Source organism: Sinocyclocheilus anshuiensis, unplaced genomic scaffold, assembly GCF_001515605.1.
Source record: "Sinocyclocheilus anshuiensis isolate Anshui unplaced genomic scaffold, SAMN03320099.WGS_v1.1 scaffold1673, whole genome shotgun sequence".
Taxonomy (NCBI): domain Eukaryota; kingdom Metazoa; phylum Chordata; class Actinopteri; order Cypriniformes; family Cyprinidae; genus Sinocyclocheilus; species Sinocyclocheilus anshuiensis.
The window spans coordinates 213,868-229,576 of record NW_015538012.1 but is presented as its reverse complement, the minus strand read 5'-3'; the positions used below and the strand labels follow the sequence as shown (position 1 = coordinate 229,576).

At 40.0% G+C, this 15,709-nt stretch overlaps 1 protein-coding gene across 1 annotated transcript in view; it reads right to left on the bottom strand.

Moving 5' to 3' along the window:
- Positions 1-15,709, bottom strand: part of LOC107678079 (arrestin red cell-like) — a 44,221-nt gene that overhangs the window by 26,319 nt on the left and 2,193 nt on the right. The gene's annotated exons all lie outside the window — the stretch shown is intronic.

The following is a 15,709-nucleotide window of genomic DNA, read 5'->3' as shown; positions in this document are numbered from 1 at the left end:
CAATAAAGAATGCATATCACTCTGTTCCACGGGCAGCTTTGGGGCTCTCTGATCACTGTTTGGTTCATCTTATGTGTTCACCTAAGCTGTTTGCTACACTGTTTGGTTCACCGAATAATGTCTTGTATAAACAGGCTAAATACACACTGGAAAAGGAGATCAGAGTGGAAAAGAGGAATTATTCTGAAAAACTCAGGACTTCCAGCGACTCAGCATCAGTGTTGAAAAGTCTGAAAGAGATCACCAACTACACGACACCATCTCCCAGCACTGTGGAGAATCAACAACTAGCAGACGATCTGAATGGACGGTGACGAGTCTGCTTACAGACAGGAGGTTAAAGAGCTGGCTGTCTGGTGCAGTCTCAACAATCTGGAGCTCAACACGCTCAAAACAGTGGAGATGATCGTGGACTTCAGGAAAACCCCCCCTGCTCTCCCCCCCACTCACCATCATGGATACAATTGTCAATTTATATATTGTTATTCCTTATTTACTTGTTCTATTTTTTAACGAACCTTCTTTTCCTGACAGTCTAAACGGCATAATTTATCTTCTTATAATAAATGCAAATCAACAAGCATCCAGTTGAAACATCATTCTCATCAACCTGGAACCCCTCAAAAAGTTAAGCTGCAGGAAACAGAAAAACTATGTAAATGATAACACTAGAAAACTGACGGGCAAAATATGCAATGTTTCTTTAATCTTTCTACTGATTATCATTCCCTGGCACCTTGATTTAAAGAAATAAATTTAAAGGTGTCAAATTTTAAATAGTGGACATAAACTGGAGTAAATACTAGGGGTGTGAACCTACACTGGTCTCACGGTTCGGTAACGATTATCATGTCATCGATTCGGTTCAATTCGATATCACGATGCATCACAATGCATTGTCGATGCACTGCATCCTCAATGTTTAATTTTACTTCACATTTATACAATTTTGTCAATAAATACAAGCAGTCAGATATACGAACTGTACCTGACGTGGTTTCTCAAGTTAGTGGTATTACCCCCTGCATATTTTATTGTGCTGACATGATTTACACACAGCGTGTGGTCGTGCTTACCAGGTTGCTCATAAAAGTCGAAATGTGCCCAGATGTCGGCTTTTAAAGTAGTTGGAGCATTTTTAATCGCACTCGCGTCTAGCCTCCCTCCGCCATTAGGCGGGTTCGATTTGAAGCGGCGCTGCGCAGGATGAGTGTATGACATCAACTGCGAGAGCGATTCGAAAGCATAAGGATCCGTCTGCTCTCTTATCGCTCTTGTCCGCGAGCGTAAGTAAGTTGTTACTGAGCGTAAGTACGTTATAATCGTACGTATAACTTGATGTCATACACTTATCATTCTACGCAGCGGCGCTTCAAGCCGAACACGCCTAAAGGCCAAAGTATACTTCGGCCATCCGCATCCGCGCACCGTCTGCATTACGTCATTTTCGTCATCAGGAGGGCTCGCGGACAGCCGCACACCCCGTCCCCGTGCAGGCAATTTTTTGAGACCGCGTGGACGATGCACGCACAACAGCGTATACGTGAGGTGAATGTTGAGACACTATTGAGTCAAGTAGGTGGTACTGCGCATGTGTCGTGAGCGCGGTTGAGTATACTTTGAAAACTGTGCGGACGCAGCTGTGCGCGGGACGGAATGGGGAAAGTGAAGTATACCCGGGCCTTAATGTATGCTACCACGACAAATTACGTCAGAAAAGCGTAAGTGCGTTATAATCGGTTATGGTCTATTACTGAACCGATACCGAATCGTCCTCGTCTGCATCGCGATGCATCGTAGAAACGATTAATTTCGACACCCCTAGTAAATACATCACTGAATTGTGCCAGAAGATCTGTTACTGTGAGAAGTGAAAATACAGTGTTTAGGAAAGACTATAAAAAGCCAAATGCTTGAAATTAATTTCATAATGACATTAATGTGCATAATTGCACTGTACTTGATTATAATTTGTATTATTACACAGTATCAGCTCTAGTGTTTTTTTTACTGTCCTCAAATGTACTGACACTAAGGCTCCGTAAACACGGAGATGCGTTTAGCTGTATACCGCATACATTTTGTATCACACAGGTGTTTCGTCCAGACAGATCCGGCGTTTTGGGAGAGTGAAACCGATATTTTTTTAAACTGGGTCCCAGAGTGGATAAATCTGAAAACGCCTCCCTTGCGTTTTCGTGTGGACAGCGGGCTGAAACGATGACGTCATCAGCCCACGTCTCGCCCCTAGTCAGATTTTTGAGATCTCTTTTGAACCACTAGAGGAGCAGAAAAATCTGAGACTGAGGCCCCGTCCACACGGAGACGCCTTTAGTTGTATATGCATACATTTTGTATCGTATAAGCGTTTCGTCCACACGGATCCGGCGTTTTGGGAGAGTGAAACAGATATTTTTTTGAAACCGGGTCCCAGAGTGGATAAATCTGAAAACGCCGCCCTTGTGTTTTCGTGTGGACAGCGAATCCGTATATTTTCTGAAACTATGACGTCATCAGCCCACATCTCGCCCCTAGTCAGACACCGCTACGTCACGTAACCACAACAAAAACATGAACAAACACTGAACGATTGTTTTTATTAACTAACATTAACACAGATTAATAAATGTATTGTTCCATGTTCGTTTGTATACCGCATGCAAGGTTTATGCGCATAATCCAAGTCTTCTTCTCTGTTTTTAGTGTAGCTCTGTGGCAGAATACAGCGCCACATGCTGGTTGTCAGGATCATGGACTGTCTGTGTCATGTCATCCCCTGTATTTAAGTCCTAATCTGTGCAGTCTGTCTCTGTCGGTTGATGTGTTTTTTGCTGTCTCCAGTGTTTATGTACCCTGTGTTCCATGGATTAAAGACTGTTTCGTTTATTCCTCATCTCCATCGTTCCTCGCCATCACAGATTGTGACAGAAGAACCGACCAATAACAGCTACCTCCGTGTTTTCCCCTACGTTTGTTTTCCATCGCTCGAGGACCATACGAGACTGTTCCAGCTGCTAGCAAGCACCTCCAGCTACCCGGACGACGCGCTCTACGACGCCAGTCTAAACATCGAGTGCAGAGCACCGTCGTCCGCCAGTGCAGAGCGCCGTCGTCCGAAGATGGTCCTCGAGAGGATTTCGCCGTGTTTGTGGAGTGGATTCTGGCGAGAAACGGATCACCTCTCACCGACACTCCCGAGGATGATCTCGCCAGATCCACTCTGGACCCAGAGCCCAGCCCACCATCTCCCCGCTGTGGCTAAAGCCCAAGCCCACCGATGACGGAGTGCCAATTCCCGCCGCGATCTACGAGCCAGCGCAATGCCGAGCAACTGAGCGGAGGATCGCCCTGGAAGTAGAGCCCAAGCCGTCAGACCAGGTGCGAGAGCCGGCGACAATGCCCGCCACGAGGGAGAAAGCCGCGGACGGTGTGAGCGCAGAGAGGAACTCGGCCCCCTGCACCGCGGCTGAGGGTGAGCGGGGTATGGCGCGGCGAAAGTGCCAAAGCGAAGACGAGAATGCTCCAGTCCCCGAATCCAGTCCAGAGTGCCCTCCAGTGCCCGCTCCAAGAAAGTGCCCTCCTGTGCCCGCTCCTAGAAAGCGACCTCCAGTGCCAGCTCCTCATAAGCGCCCTCAAGTGTCCGCTCCTCCTGAGCCCCATCCTGTTCCCGCGTTCAGCCTAGAGGGGGCTTCCGATTCAGAATTAAGCCCTGAATGCCCGGAGACGCACCTCCCACCTGCTCCTGCCTCCTCCACCGCTGTCGTCTGGCAGCCCCTCTGCTCGCCCTCAGTCCACCATCATTACGGTGCGAGCGCCGAGGGTCTGCCATCCTCCAGCATCGCCATGGCTGGAGAATCCCTCACCTCTGCTTCTAGCCTCCAAGGCCCGGACTCCGCCTCGGCCCGTAGACCCAGCAGCTCCACCTCGGCTCCTAGCTCCCTCACCTCCACCGTCACCCGTCGATCCATCAGCTCCCTCGTCCCTCTGGCTCCGCCTTGGTCGGGCGTCGACCCGCCATCGCCTCAGGACTCCGCTCCTCCGGCTGCACCTCGGTGCTCCGTCCCACCGGCTCTATTGGGCTCCTTCCTCCCGCCAACTCCACCTTGGTCCTCAGTCACTCCGGCTCCACTGCGGATCTCCGTCTCCACCGCGGATCTCCGGATCTCCGTCTACGCCTTGGTCGCCATCAGCGAGGTCAAAATTAGCTTGCCAAGAGTGGATGAACCTGAAAATAACTATACTGGGGCTCCCTAAACGGAGGGCCTCAATCTTAAAGAGAGGTATGGGAAGTATATAAGAGTAAAAAAGCGGATAATGTAACATGTCAGCTAATAAACACACTCCATTCTATTCCCATATCACTTTGAGGAAGAAAGTTTGCTGCACTTCAGCAGAATCATTACATACATCCTGATCCCGTTTTCCTCTCTCCCAAGCCTGAGGAAACCCGACCCTCTTCCACACTAACTCTATATAACTGCTATCATCATAAACAGTTTAATTAGCCAGGAAATGAGAGAAAAATAAACCCATGTATCAAATTAAATCATATATTACATCTAGTCACATCAGGAAAAAATAAGTAAATAAATAAAATAATGGGGATAACATTTCAATAATTTGAGGTGAAACTTTTTAAACCTTTCTAAAATAGCTTTAATAAAAAAAAAAGTTTCACAAAGTTTGGGAATTTTTACATTTAAATGAAGTATGTGATAGCGGTGAATGGCAGAACTGAATATCTAACAGCACAGCAAAAAAGTGAGAAGGAATCTGAAATATGAAGGAAGAGAATTGCAAAAACACCATTAGGAAAGAAAAGTGTTGACAGAAATGAAGCCTGAAAAAGAGTTGAAGGCAAAAGGAAGAAAGAGACAGCGCATGAGCGAGAGAGGAAGGAGGAGAGGAGTGGAGTCAGAACCCTTGCCTAATCATGTGGTGGTCACACTTCCTTCATTCGGCCTGTGCGTTTCCTGTTCTTATTGTGTAGGTGTGAGAAACCACCAAGGGTTTGAACTATGGGCCGCACGTGGACATATATATACACACGCAGCAAGTCCTGCAAAAGTATCAGAATAGAGACATACAGCATATAGACAGACATCTGCGGGGAGTGTAAAATTTTCAAGCAGCAACTCAGTGAGAAAAAAAAAAGAAAGAGACATACAGGAACTTCCTTTATTTTGCACATTCTGCTGTTAAAATCTTCTTCACATCACTAGCATCAAATCATTTTTTTTTTTTGTGCTCGTATAATATCCACCTAGGGCTAGGCGATATGTCAAAAAAATTGAATCGTCATTTTTTTTAGAACATTTGACCGATTCTCAATTTTTACGATTTTTAACTGGTCAACTTGAAAATGTAACTACAACATGATTCAAGTAACTTTTTCTTTATTAACCCTCTAGTTAAAGAAAATTCTATTCCAATGCAACACACGTGATTTTTTCAACATGATGTAAATGTTAAAGTGCCCTTATTATGCCATTTTTAAGGTTCCTAATATTGTTTCGGGAGTGTCCTACAATAGGATTACATGCATGCAAGGTCAAAAAAAGCTTTCGTTTTCTCAAAATATGCATTTAATATCACCTCATTTTCCAGCGATTCTCAAATGATTCGTTCAAAGCAGTTCTAAGATTCAGTCTCTCTAAAACCCTCCTTTCCGTGAGCCTACTCTGCTGATTGGTCAGATGGCCCAGTCTGTTGTGATTGGTCTACCGCGTACAGTGCGTGTCGGAAACGATACGCCCATTGCCATAGTTCCGTATTTTGAACGCTCGATAGAAAATATAAACATCTATTATTTATCATACATATTTATCATTGTGATTCGGTGGAGCCAGATTAAACAGGGTACTGAGCCATCTTTCAAGAGCAAACGTTTAGTGAATCCCGCGTTGATTTTTTATTTTTATTTTTTAACTCCCCGTGATTAGAGAAGCAGTCGTCAGTAAAATTACATCTTTGTGGGCGGGGTCAAGTTGTTCGCTGCCGGCCAACGTAGAACATAGGCGGGAATTATGTAAATGTGTTTCCCCGTGACGTGTAGCCATCACGGAAGTGGGATTCAAATTACTAATGACTCGTTTAGGCTGTAGAGTGTCTATTCTTTATTTTGGGAGACAATAACTTTATTTATCGTGCACTTTCGGTTTTACAATTTTGCTGATCGTTTACATTCACATACAGCTACATTACACACTGCATGAAAGGCAATATTGGAAATGGCATAATAGGGGCACTTTAAACAAATCACTTGTTAAATATCTTTGCAGAAAAGATGCATGAACTACAACTACATCTTGTATAAACCGGTCTTGTACATATTATATGTTCAGAAATAATACAAGGAAAATGCTTTAAAAAAATTCAAAAGTCAAGGTAATTCAAATTTAAAATGACTAAAAGGTATATCACCACACCAGTAGACTATTATTAACTTAATATTAACATTATATAAATGTTGAGTGAAAACAATGAACAGCAGCTTTCAGCCTGTCACCATGATGCAAACATAAAATATCAGACATACAGTAGTAGTTCTTTACAGTTTTTTTATTGGATTGCGCTGCTTTTCCACTGTTTTTCTACGTAAACATGGATGCGTTTGACTTGCGCTCGCGTCTCTTGCAGCGTCTCATGCATGAAACATTTGTAAGTCGCTTTGGATAAAACCGTCTGCTAAATGACTAAATGTAAATGTAAATGTCATGAAACAGCATTATAAAAACACAGTGTTCAATTTAAAAGAAGTTCAACTCCCATCTTCTTGCATTTTTTCCTATTCCACTGCCTGTGTCACATCTTTGTCAACACAAAAGCGCATTCTGTGTTAATCACATTCTTTTCTGTTTACTGTTATCACTGGCATAATGTCAAAGTGTCTAATTCTAATGTTTGGTAATATTTCTATTCAAAATCGTGATTCCTCAATTTATAAAAAATAAAATCTTGGCAAAACATTAAATTCTAATTAACTGATCAAATCAGAAAAAAATCGCCCAGCCCTATATCCACATTACGTTTAACATACGAGCGGGTGTGGCCAATTGTAACAAATGTTCAAGGCTTCCGGTGTCATTTGCATTCAGTTAATTTAGATGTACAAAAAAGGTATCTGTTAGCATTGTATTTTAATTTATTATCACAATCATAAACACACTGGTTTGTAGCACAGATAATTTTACCAGTTACTGCACTGTGTTATTCTTCTAGTTATTATTTACCTATAGTGACTAATGAATTGGAAGTAACGCACATTCACAGAAAATAGCTTACTTCTGCAGTGCAAAATAAAGTGGACAGTTAGTAGGCAAAATACAGGACTAGGCCCAGGAGAGGACAATGCAAGGATAACATTATAAATGGATCATGATCTTCAAAGTGATTTTTTTTTATTTTTTAAATGTTCTAGGACTACATCTATATGACTCAGGGACTTTGTGACATTTCTTTGGCTTTGCATAAGATCACAATCCAGCTATTAGCCAGAAAACCTTTCTGTGAGGTCCAAAATGAGCTTGCCACACATGCCAAGAGTGGATGAACTCAGAAAAATGTCCAGCCATATTTCTTGATGTGATACAGTGACTTTTCCAAATATATGAAAATAATTTTTAAAAAGTTCCACTATCCATAAATAAATAATCTACAAAGTATATATGACGTCAGCATTATAGAAATATGAAAATAAACTATTTTCCTTTTCATATTTGTGCCAAACAGCACAGGTCATTTAAAGGGGTCATATGATGCGATTTCAAGTTTTCCTTTCTCTTTGGAGTGTTACAAGCTGTTCGTGAATAGATAAGATCCCTGAAGTTGCAAAGACTAAAGTCTCAAAACCAAAGAGATATTCTTTATCAAAGTTAAGACTCTGCCACACCCCCCTAAAACGGCTCGTTCTAACACGCCCCCACATATCTAGGTCACTATGTGGGAATATTTGCATAATGCGCCCAAATGTGCAAAAATGTCCAAAAGCACTTTATTTGGCCTTCCAAAAGTAGATGCATTTAGGAATCTTTACAGGTTCTTATACGGTAGTGGTGCTATATAGCACCTTAACCACTCCAAAGAACCGCTGAAGAACCTTTTTTTTTAGAGTGTAGGACTTTGCTGAGGAACCCTTATGCTCAGAAACGGCCCTGGTTACAATATAAACACATGGAGTTATTTATATCTCATCTACAATAATGTACAGTATTTGAAAAATAATGTGTTTTTTGAACATTAAAGCATGTCAACATATTCTGTTACAACAAATACACAAAATAATGATCTTTAAAAAAGCATCATATGACCCCTTTAAGGGGTAATGCAAGCAATATATATTTGTTGCTACATAATGATATGAAACGGAAAATCAATAATGCTTTTCAATTACTTTTTAGACCACTTGAATGTCCTTGATTTTATTTGCTTGTGTCACTTAGTTGCAACCTGCATATCTGTTAACGGTTTCCAAAAATACACTGGACATTTTAGTCTGAAAACAGCCTCTACCACTAGAACAAAAAAAAACAAACAAACAGGAAGTAGACAGCATTAGTTAGTGCACTTCACTGTGAACAGGTGACACTGAATCAGCAAGCTGCTGTCCGGCGGGTCTCAGCTTCCTCAGTTCTGTCTGGCCTGTCCAATGATTTATAAACGTCAGTGGAAAACAAAAATGTCACGAGTTATGAGAATGCAATTAAGCATATTCCACATAATAAAGTCCTTTCAGTATCATCCTGAAGTCTCCCTCTCAGAAATACACTCAATAACAACCTCAGGGTAATGCGACCACCGCGGCACAAAGTCTTGTCATCGTGTACAGACATGAATACGTCAGGGAAAATACAAAATGATTGGAGTTCATCATGAAACGGCAAAAGTGTTGAGAAAGATGCATGCACATAAAGACACGTGCAAGCAATGCGAGTGCATAGATGAGAAAGGCACGGGTCATGCATTCGCTGCCTTCCTGAACATGCAGCTTGCGTCAACGGCGCTCAGCGTGTGTTCCTGTTGCCTGCTGACACTGTGTGCGTGTTTGCATGTTTTTCTAGCTCAAGAGAAGACAAGAAAAACAGCAAAACTTGCAGACAAATATGGTAGGAAAAACATTTCACGCCCTTGTTTATGGAAATATATTCCAGTAGCCAGTGTAAGCCACGCTGTTGTCAGGAAATGTTGTCCCAAGCCTTCTGACCCCACAATTTCATCCCGGGCCCATGAATTAAAGGGATAGTTCACCCAAAAATAAAAATTTGATGTTTATCACGAGCCGCAGGGTTTAATTTGGATTTGTCTGTGCATGTTTTTTTTACTCTCATAGATTTTGTTACCATTGCCATGCATTATACGACTGAGACTGCAACAGTTGGAGTTAAAAATCATCATTTGTGTTCTACTGAAGAAACAAAGTCACCTACATCTTGGAGGCCCTGGGGGTAAGCAGATAAACATCAAATTTTCATTTTTGGGTGAACTATCCCTTTAAAGCAACTGCCCTGCCTGTGTGAGGAGTACTTCTACTACTACTGTTCAACTCATATCACACATACAAACAAAATCAAGACTAAAGGTTCAGACGGTAATTGTTTCTCAGGGGGACGTAAGTGATTTTCACCATTTACAGGGGGTAGTCTGCGATTTAATCGCCGTCCGAATCCAGAATGACATTGTTTATCTCTCACCACCCCCGTAAAAATCCCCGTCCGAATTACCTACTGTTTTTTGACAAACACCAAGGTCGTGTGGTAATTTAATTGCCGTCCGAATCCACGTCTCTGAGTTTACGGGAAGAAATCGATTCAAAATTCAGTGTTTAAACCTTTTTTTATCACTCCCGAACACCGTAAGGTAACATTGTACTTCGGTGTAATTTGCATACATATTTATTTCTGAAATGCTTGAAAGTATTTAAATATATATTAAATATACACAGTACACAGATATATTATGAAAATAAAAACTTATTTTGAATGCGATTAATCGTTTGACAGCATTAGTTTTTTGAGAGTTAGAAGAGCGGACACGGCTCATCACAGCATTGGGTTTGGCTTAAAAGAACAATACTTCATAACTGCTCCACCACAGCGACTGGGAGAAGAAAGAGAAGAAAAGCACGTAAACATTAGAAATGGGTCTTTATGGCGGCAGCAGCAGGTATGCAATACAATTTAAATCCAAAATAAAAGTTTTTGTTTACACAGTATATGTGTGTACTGTGTATATTTATTATGTATATATAAATACACACCCATGCATGTATATATTTAAGAATAATATGTTAGGTTAATTATATAAAATATATTTATATATATAAATTAAATGAATATAAATATATACATGTAAATACAGGTTTACATAAACACACATATGAACTCAGGACTCAACTTTGACACTTGTTCAGGACAATCCTGAAAAATAAATAAATAAGAGTTAAACTGGATGAGGTTGCCCCGTTTTTTTTTAACATTTACATATGAACATATTATCATAGAAAACTAGAAAAAAATCTTCGATTCTGTCACCATTTTCTCACACTTATGTCATTACAAACTTGTACTGCAGAACATACAAATATTTTTTTGAAAATGTCTTTAAAGTGTTTTTTGTCCATATAGTGAAAGTCAATATTAACCAAAACCATATGGTTAGAAATATCCTTCTAAACATCTTTGTGTTCTGCTGAAGAAAGTCATGCAGGTTTGGAGTGAAATTAAGGTTTGTAAATTATGACAGAATATTTATTTTTGGGTAAACTATCCCTTTAAGAGCATCTCAAATCCCATTTGCTTGTAGTCTGCATTCTAGTTCTTTCTGCTTATACACCGTTCTCCAGGTTCATTATATTCAAATTAGTAAAGCTGTAAATGCAAAGTTAATGTAACAGGATGACAGCACCGCTCCAAAGTCTTCCTTTAGGCAAATAAAATAAAATGAAAATGGTTTGAGGGCTCAATAACCTTTCAATGCTGCATGAAAGTGATGAAATTATGACAGAAATCCAGATTGCATTCATTTTATTATTATTATTATTAACAGTGACAATAATTTTGTTGTTATTTTTATTATTAACAATAATGAATATTATTATTTAATTATTATCATCAGCAATCATTAGTAATCATACTAATATCTTTTTTTATTTTATCACAAATGAACATTAATTTGGTTTAAAAACAAAACATCTCTGGTTTTCCAAATGGCAGTAAAAGTAATGCTATCCAATTCCCTATATAGCTGACTTCATATTCCTGATGATGACCCAACCGATTTTGATAATAACTTTGCTGTATTGAGGACGTATTGATAAAAAAAGTTTTGGGACAAGCGATCAATACATTAAAACAAGTGAAAATAATCATTTACTTGTCCTAAAGACAAGAACCAGGAAATGCTTAACATCAAGCTCTAATAAACTCATCAATCATACAGCAAACAAATCCTCCTACATGACAAACAAGTAGACACTCACAAATGGTGGCATGTATGCAGTAAAAACAAGAAATGTAAACAAAGTACGTGATCATGCAAATGTCTGAAATGCAAAAAGATCAAAACCATGGGAAAGGATCCAGCAGGAAGAGACAGCAGTGAGCAAAATAGACACAGTAATGGATGGAGATAGTAAACGTGTGAGAGAGAGACTTAATCAATCAATCTCACTGTTGTCTTAGGATGGAGCCAAGGGAAGCGCCAAGGATGTCTGGTTATAATCACCTGTCAGCCGTTTACACACGCGGACAATTTACAGGACACTAGGCTATCCGCTCAGACACGGCGTGACGACACAGAGCAAGTGTGCACTAGCGCCCGTAATTACAGCCTATTTTAAAGAGCTCTTCCCTCTTACTTTCAACAGCCCACATCTAGAGCAAAGTAAAAGTTATTTGGAAAAAAGATATAGAGGTCAAGTACAAGCAATTTGCTAATTAAAACAGCAATATAATGGAAAAACGGAACCCAGCTGAGAACGCTTCTCCATTTTATTATTTTTCCATTGCTGAGGTGCTGCGTGTGTAAATGTTATTTTTCTAGACCACTTCCCATTGGGAACTCAAACTGGTCAATTCTTCTGAATTCCAGCTTTCCGTAATAGGAGCCTAGGGGACAGTGTTAAGTGATTCACAATATCTTATATGCACAGGACAATAACTGTAACTTAGTTATTCTTAGAGAAAGTCAGACTGTTTATATAATTATATGTGCTTGCTAAGACAAGAAACAATATTAGTACTGCTCATACCTCGTTCAAACCCCTAATCTTTGGAAACCACCTGGATAACAGCATAATAAACCGTGCAGCTTCTTAAGTAAAAGTATATTACTTTATACAAGTAAGTTTTGCAAGTTCAGAACTGGCAAGACAATAAAAACAATTCTATAGATTTAAGTACTTTGGATTTTACATGTACGCCAAGTACAAAGACATTTTTAATCGCTCATAGCACCTGGAAAGAAATAGCAGACACTGGAAACTTTTTAGCGTGCATGTTTTAGCATACTAATAGTTTGAAAGGCTTTGCATTCCACTATATGCTTATGATAAGTGTATACTATTTACATTGAACGAGGGATGTGCACTGTATATAGATTACAAAATATTCACAGCTTTTTGACTAAAAGCTTCATGGAAACCACCCAAAGCAACCTAGTATCAAGTTTGGCAAGTGCCACTCATTTTCATCATAAAATGTTAAAATGTAGCGTAAGCTTTAGTTTTTGCAAGTGGGGCCTTATTCAGCACACTTAAACCCACAACAGCTATGAAAACGAAACCAGTGGAGCGGAACATCATTCATCTGGGACACAATCCCATGAGAGAGGTTAACTCAGTCTACAAACTAGACTATGTTAGAGGAACCGGGTGCCTGTTAAATGCAGAGACTTAATCCATCAGTGCAGACAGGTGTCTAAATAGTCTCCAGTGAATTGCCCTTTCAGCGTAAAATGAGATAATGGAACCATCAGCTGATGAATTAGAGGTGTGTATGTGTGTGAGAGATAAATACACATGTACATCGAACCTGGGTGGCAACAGCAACACTGTGACACACTGTGTTGTGTGTCATTATTGATAACACCCTTTCCATATAGGTCAAAGAAACTCGAGGGATAGTTCACCTAAAAATGAATTATCTAACATTATTTACTTGCCCTCATGTCATTCCAAACCTGTATGACCTTCTTTCCTCTGCGGAACACAAAATGAATCTGAATCTGAAAAGTGTATTTTGTCCAAACAATGAAAGTCAGTGGGGCCTACAATGTCGTTTTGGATTATTGTATGGGCAAAAACATTCAAAATATATTTTTCGTCAACGAAAGTCATTCAGGTTTGGAACTACTGTATGAACTATATCTATTGTTGTAATTGCACAAATAAAATATTTAGTTTCTATGAATTAAAACTGACTCCTTGTGAAACTAGAGGACCTGTAACATTTTCAATCACTGATGAAAGAGAAAGCAAAAAGGTGAAAAGGTTAGATTAACAAGGCAAAGCATTAGATGATGGCATAAGGGGAAAACTACAACATGAGAAGAGGTGAAAACACGCTCAAAACAATTCATCACGCTCATGTACTGATGCAGATGTGATTTAATGGACCACACCAAACAATCCCACTACAAAATGAGGACAGCATGAGGGGAGTACGGGTTTGAGCATGCAGATGTCACAAGCTGGAGTATGGGGAATATATACTAACCAGCCTCTAGTAAATCCCCAATCAATGTTCAACTCAGCTGCAGGATATTGCGCAAGCATGGTGCAAATACAAAAACACTGGTATGGAGCTACATGACATTTTGTTCAGTATTTAAACAATGTTTCCAACCACTTTTCCTGTTTTGGTCGTACCACAGTGATTCCCTGTGATTACCAAACTCGGAGTGACCTGAGGAGTCACTCCCAATGCATGACAAGTTCCCTTGAAAAACTCATGACTCTTTGCACTGGACTGAAGAGCAATCATAAACATACACTTACATATAAAACAGCTGCACAAGTTGGAAATTAGACAAGCACAGTCCTCCAGCTTTCACTCTTAAATCCCTCCACCTTACTGTCTCTAAAGCTTTTTATAACATGAAACTGGATTTTAAAAAAGCATCAACACACACACAGAGGGGATTTTGCCTTTTCATTTCATAAGACCACCACACACCACTAAGCCTGCAAGATCCACCAACACCCCCACAACCACTCCAGTGAGTGAACCACAAGAGGGGATGAATCAGAATTTGCCTAGCAAAAACTGCAACAGGCAAGGGTATACTGTTGAGGTCTTTGGTGGCAAAATATGTTTATAAATAGCAAGTGTGATAAATAAAAAAAATTATGGCGCGATAGCAAGCTTTAATTTACCCAAGGCTAATTTGAATGCACAGAAAGGCCGATGACACCTACATAAAACACCTCTTTCACAGCTTTGCAGCGCTATGAATGTGTGTCAATCAATACGAGCTAAGTTTGCTGTGCATGGCTTGCTCTGTAGTGGGCCGATGAACAAATGTTCCCCAAACACAAAAGCCATGCTATTTAATCTTATTACAATACAATAACCATGTAACAATCACTGCTCTCCTTCGAGCTCTTTTCAAATCAAAAGTTTGCATTTCAGTGGAAAAACGAAGCCTTGAGTAGAGAAATATGAAGGTTAAAGGGATATTTCTCCCAAAAATTGATATTTTTTCATCATTTCCTCACCCTCATGTTGTTCCCCTATGACCTACTTTCATCCGTGGAACACAGAAAGGAGACGTTTAGCAAAATACTAGGAACTGTCAGCCTCAGTAACCGTTCAAGTGCATCTTTTCTCCATACAATGAAAGTGAATAGTGACAATGGCTTTCATTCCGCACAACACCTTTTGTGTTTCACTGAAGAAAGTAAGTCATACAGGTTTGGTAGAACATAAGGGTTGAACATTAACTGTCCCTTTAACCCTATAAAGCCTTCTGTATAATATTTTAATGCCATAATTTGTAAACATCAAAACTTTTCTGAAAAACCTGTTGCACACAATGCCTTCTGCCGTCTGATTGATCATACTTTTTAGTACGTAAAAACCTTTCAGTATATTTCTAAAAATGTCCACCTGCAGGTCGTGGTACACATGCTTTTTGCAGTGAATTTATAATGATTTTTATTAAGTAAAGATATTTCAGGATGAACAGGGTTTACTTAATTTACAATACATTTTTTTTTTAAGGAAAATCATTTATTTACTAAACATTCTCTCAATCGTCATTGTATTGTATTGCATTATGTGCTTTGCCACCCACAATTAAAACTACAGAGCTTTGATCATATAAATCATTTAAATATCATCTTAAAAAGACATATGAGCAATATCACTCTCGTACGCGAGCGATACCGGCTCTATATCAGCGGCTGTGATTAGGCCAGAGTCAATCACAGCCGCTGATATAGAGCCAGTATCACTCGAGTACGAGAGTGATATTGCTCATGTGTCTTTTTAAGATGATCAAGATGATCAAAAATCAAGACAGTTAATAATGTCGTTAGTTTTACCATCAGTTCAAGCCCGAAAGGGCAACAGAGTCGCGTGACAGACACAGTGATGATGCAGTACACAAGCTGTGGTTAAGACAGCTGACGTGCTATGATTTCTGACAGGCAGTTCACTCTCCTGTGATGTGACCCTGTTCCCCTCACACACACACACACACACACACACGA